Here is a 6,000-nt window from a genome sequence, read left to right as displayed (position 1 = left end):
TATTTTTTTTTTTTTTTAAACAGGGGCTCACACTTAAGACGTTGTATGACTTTTTTTTGTTTGTTTTTGTTTTTCGAGACAGGGTTTCTCTGTAGCTTTGGTGCCTATCCCGGAACTAGCTCTTGTAGACCAGGCTGGCCTCGAACTCCCAGAGATCCGCCTGCCTCTGCCTCCCAAGTGCTGGGATTAAAGGTGTGCGCCACCACTGCCCGGGCGAAGTTGTATGACTCTTGAATGAGACTTTGCACTTACACTTTTGAATAATTTGGAACTGTCAAGACAGTGGGGGGTTTTTGAAATGGGAATAAATGCATTTTGTGTTATAGATTGCCATGTGTCTGCAAAACCCGGAGGATGAGAAGTTATGATTTTAAGATGATGTGCATGCAATCCCAGAGAACCTAGACAACAATGAGGACCCTAAGAGAGACATACATGGATCTAATCTACATGGGAAGTAGAAAAAGACAAGATCTCCTGAGTAAATTGGGAGCATGGGGACCTTGGGAGAAGGTTGAAGGGGAGCAGAGAGACAGGGAGGGGAGTAGAGAAAAATGTAGAGCTCAATAAAAATCAATTAAAAAAAGATGATCTGCTTGGATTGGAAAGGTTGCTCAATGGGTAGAGGCCTAACTTGCAGACCCAATCACCTAAGTTTGATCTTTAAATCCCACGAGGTAGCAGAGAGTTGTTCTTTGACCTCCACATGCATGTGGTGACATGTATGCACCTGCATCTACATGCTTGCAGCTATACTCCTGTGTGTGGGTGCACACACACACACACACACACACACACACACACGAAATACGTTAAATAGCATTTAACAAAGTCATGTGTTTACATATAAAATTGACAAGCGATGGACTTGAAATGATTGATTCGTTGTCAACTGATCCCCTGGGAAGCACATCTAGGCAAGTCTATGAGGGTGTTTCCAGAGAAATTTAATAGATGAAAGACCCATCTTGCATGTGAGCAGCCCCATCCTATTGTCTGGGATCCTATACAGAGTGAAAAAGGAAAAAGTGAGCTGAGTACTGGCAGTCATCTCTCTCTGCTTCAAAGAAAAATTCTCTTGTAAAACCTTATTATTAAAAAAAAAACCCTTGCAACTAAAAAACAAAAACACATGCAGAAACGAACCAGACCCAAAGTCTACACACCTTAACACACGTTTACACAGTTAGAATAGCCTTTCTGAAGCTGTAGGGACTTCCTGTTGGATTTTACACTTTCTGCTTTGGGGATATGGAGACAATGTGACCAGTTGCCATGTGTGTTCCTGCTGTTCCTTCTCTTGCTACCACACTTTCCTCACCACAATGGACTGTGCTCTCAATCCGTGAGCCAAAACAAACCCTTTAATCTTCAGCTCGCTTTTGCCAGAGCATCAAGAAAAGTAATTGCGTGTGCTGGCTAGGTTTTCGTCAACCTGACACACTCTAGGGTCATCTGGGAAAAGGAACTTGAGTTAAGTAAATGTTTCTATCAGATTGGCCTGCACACAAGTCTCTGGGGGCATTTTCTTGCTTAATGATTAATATGGGAAGGTGCCGTTCACTGTGGGCAGTGCCAGCCCTGGGCAGATGGGGTTGGTGTAAGAAAGCATGATGAACAAACCACAAAGAGCAAGCCAGTACTTAGCACTTCTCCATGGCCTCTGCTTCCGTTCCTGCCTCCAGGTTCCTGCCTTGTGTTACCTCCCTGGCCTTCTCCCGAGGATGGAGTGTAATCTGCAAAATGAAATAAATTCTTTTCTCTGCAAGTTGCTTTTGGTCTTGGTGTTTATATAGTAATAGAAACCTAATTAGGACGTACAGCAAGCACAATGGACTAAATCACTTGTCAGAAGTTTGGCTCTCTCTCCTGGCCCCTGTTCTTTTCATCAGCTAGAATCCCTAAGCCACACAAGGAAGAGAAGGGAGTGCAAGACCCCTTTGCTGTGGCTTCTCACCTCATTCCTGGATTGTACCCTGCTCTGTCTATCAGTGCCATGTATGGGGCTGGGACTAGAGACGGGCAATGATTCCTACCAGACACCAGAGCACACACCTAAGATGTTAACTTGGCCCTAGTTCCCCTTCCCCTTTTATTTATTTGCCTTGAGGTGGAGGCCTTTGTGGGTGTTTCTCCTGTTTTTACATTAGCTTCCTAGCATCCTTATTCCTCTTCCTCTGTAGCACAGTCAGGGTGTAAACACAGAAGGGGCTCGCTTTTCAAGGACGCTTTTACCTTGAAAGTGGGCACAGGCTAAGAGGATGGCTGGGCCAGGGTGAGCCAGGTGAACAGAAAGGGAGTTGATACCACTAGGTCACCTCTTTAAAGAGTATGGACATATCATGGAGCACTCCTGACCTGTCCACTCTCCTCTTGGACTCTCAATCTCCTGGTAATAAATTCCAAACTTTCCAGAGGTGGGATGAGAGGTAGACCAGATAGAGGAGGGAATGTTAAACAAAGGTTGGAGTCCAGGGCCAGTGAGTTTATCTTTACCTGTGCTATTTACACAGCAAAGGTTCTGGTAGGAAATTAACAGGAAATTACAGAGACTTTAAAAACAAAAACCAGGCAGAATGCCAAGAATCTTTTTTCTTCCTGGCCATCCACACCCCAGGAAGCAACATAAACCAACGAGAGTTCTTCTTTCTGGTGTTCTATGGCTGTAATCGGAGACTGGGATTTCTGAAACCATTTGCCCTTGCTGTCTGCTTTCAGCAGGATTTCAGTGAGGATTAAGGGTAACAAGAAAGGGTTAGTTTGGAAAACAAAGGGTACATTTTTGACCCCTTTTCATGGTGCCTCCTTCCTCTTCCTTGTTTCCTCTCTTTCCGCCTGTTTTCACTCTCATGGTTTTTCCTTTTCCACCATTCATTCTTTCTTCCTGCTTCTCTCCTCTGGGCTGTCTCTTTTTGCCTGATTATTGTTTTATGGGCCAAGCAGTCGTAGGTGGGAGCGAGAGACTGGGAGCTGCCTGAGTAGAAATCAGAGAAACCTCAGGACCCATAAAAAATGAGGGGTGATAGAAGAAAGTACAGACCAAAACCATTCTGGCAGGGACTGCGGGTACTCAATGACTCGCCCCAGGCTGTGTTCTGGCTGCTGGATGGCCAGACAGGGCACCACTATTGGAAGAGTTCATTTCTTCGTCTACTTGGCGAGGGTTGGTTTCAGTCTGGCATAGGAAAACATATTTCCATGCCAGCTGGCCTTCACTTGGAGGTAATCATCTCAGTTTTACTTGATGAAGGTGTGTTAAAAAGGCTGGACGAGGCACTGGAGAGATGACTCAGCAGTTAAGCGCGCTGGTTGTTCTTCAGAGGACTTGGTTTTCTTTCCCAGGCCTCACATGGCAGCCAACAATTATCTGGAACTCCAGTTCTAGGGAGATCTGATGCTTCCTTCTGGCCTCTGCCGCTACCAGACATGAATATAGTATACAGACATACATGCAGGTGAAACATCCATACACATAAAACAAAACAAAAACCTGAAACATAGAAAAATTAAAACAAACACAGAATACTGGGAGACAGAGACCTGGCATAAGGAAACCCCTACTGTGTTCTTGATGGGCCCAGGAGTACTTAGCAGTATCGGGAGGAGGTGCAGTCAGGCCCTGGGGTGTGCCTGCACTGACTGAGGGAGCTGGAGGGGATAATCCTATGTGCAGACACTCAACATGCAAGGGCAGAAAGTGTATCAGCACTTGCCACGCTGGTGTCCTGCCCACAGCCCTAAGGTGACTTCATGGAAATCTGCTCCTCTAGGTGACTGGGCAGCTTTCTAGAACTCTCCCCCTTCCATCCCCCAGTCACTCTTGTTTGCAGCTTTATGGTAACTGAGCTCTTCACAGCCTCTTGCCTTCCTAGTCTCTCTTCTCTTCAGTCCCTGCACTCAGTTACTCTCTGGAAGTTTCTTTCTTTCCAGATACTGCTGTGTTATCTGCGGCTGGAAGCTCTGGGAATTGCCATTGAGACAGTTGAGTCTACCCCGAGAAAAGACCAGAGGTAGACCATGGGCTTTTTGGGGACCTCTGTTTGCTGCACAGGGGAGACTATGGAAGGGACGTCTCCCCCACAACTGCTCTAAAGTTGAGGAGAGCATTGCTCAAATAAACAGACCTTCTTCCTGCATTCTGTTGCTCTCAAGTGCTCATGTGGTAGGTGAATGAAGAGCTAGAGGACAGAACGTCTTCCATGACTTGAGAGAGAGTGGAGGTGAGGAACAGATCACTCAGGTGGCAGTGGGGGTTGGGGGAGGTGGACTAGGCAGGCAAGCTGGAGTTTTAGGGCACAGATAAACTAAAGGTGCCTTTCTTGGTTTCCAGAAAATATACTAGAACCAACACCAAGAAAAGCTAACAGAGGCCCAGTGGTGGTGCACACCTTTAATCCTAGCACTCGGGAGACAGAGGCAGGCGGATCTCTGCGTTTGAGGCCAGAGCCTGGCCTACAGAGTGAGTTCCAGGACGACCAGGAATACACAGAGAAATCGTGTCTCAAAAACAAAAACAAAAACACTAACAGGGGACATCATTGGCAAACTAAATGATAGACAAGCAAGAGACAGAAGGACAAGTAGAAGAAAAGAAACATAACGGACACACAGAAAAGTCTGAGATGTTAGTAGTTGAAGCAGTGAGCGAAATACTTCCATAAAAAGCAGAGACTGACAGACTGAATTAAAAAAATACAGAGCGTTCATGGAGAGACTGAAGGCTGGGCCATGAAACAAGTCTCAGCTTTCAAAGGGCTGACCCTCATCCCTGCTTTCTGGCTGCAGATGCAACACGACCGGCTGCCCTAGGCTTTCGATGACACGATGGGCTGTGCTCTTCGACAGTGAGCCTCAATAACCCTTCCTACCTTAAAACACCAACAAACAAAAAAAGCAACAAACAAAGCTTCGAAGAGTCACTTCACACATGGTGTGAAGTATTAAGTCAGCAATCAATCATAGAAATATTAAGCGGTAATCAATCTCAGTTGGGTATCTATTAATTCCTAGAATTTATGAGAATTGAACAATATACTTTGAGTTGATCCATTAAAAATATTTTTAACTGAATAAAAGTGAAAGCAGGGAGTTGAGGGGATGGCTCAGGGATTAAGAGCACTTAATGCTGTTACACAGGACACAACATGATGGCTTGACTCCAATTTCAGGGGATTTGATGGCTTAAAGGGCACCTCTTTGAACACCAGGCACATACATGATGCACATACTTACACACTCATACACATATAACAAAATAAACAAATCTAAAATGAAGTGAAAATAAAATACCAAAAGTTGTGGGATGCAACCAGATTCATAAATAAAAGAATTTTTACCTTTTTTAAAATTGATTTTAATGAGCTCTACATTTTTCTCTGTTCCCCTCCCTGCCTCTCCCCTCCCGCCTTTAACTCTTCCCCTAAGGTCCCCATGCTCCCAATTTACTCAGGAGATCTTGTCTTTTTCTACTTCCCATGTAGATTAGATCTATGTAAATCTCTCTTAGTGTCCTCATTGTTGTCTAAATTCTCTGGAATTGTGATTTGTAGGGTGGTTTTCTTTGCTTTATGTTTAAGAACCACTTATGAGTGAGTACATGTGATAATTGTCTTTCTGTGTCTGGGTTACCTCACTCAAAATAATGTTTTCTAGCTCCATCCATTTTCCTGCAAAATTCAAGATGTTGTTATTTTTTTCTGCTTTGTAGTACTCCATGTGTAAATGTACCACATTTTCCTTATCCATTCTTCGGTCGAGGGGCATTTAGGTTGTTTCCAGGTTCTGGCTATGACAAACAAAGCTGCTGTGAACATAGTTGAGCACATGTCCTTGTGGTATGATTGAGCATCCTTTGGGTCTATACCCAAAAGTGGTATTTCTGGGTCTTGAGGAAGGTTGTTTCCTAATTTTCTGAGAAATCGCCACACTGACATGCAAAGGGGTTGTACCAGCTTGCATTCCCACCAGCAATGCAGAAGTGTTCCCTTTTCCCCACAACCT

Source organism: Alexandromys fortis, unplaced genomic scaffold (assembly GCF_014885135.2).
Source record: "Alexandromys fortis isolate MF-2015 unplaced genomic scaffold, M_Fortis_MF-2015_v1.1 scaffold_213, whole genome shotgun sequence".
Lineage (NCBI taxonomy): Eukaryota > Metazoa > Chordata > Mammalia > Rodentia > Cricetidae > Alexandromys > Alexandromys fortis.
The sequence above is the reverse complement of the archived record's forward strand: the minus strand, read 5'-3'. Positions refer to the sequence as shown.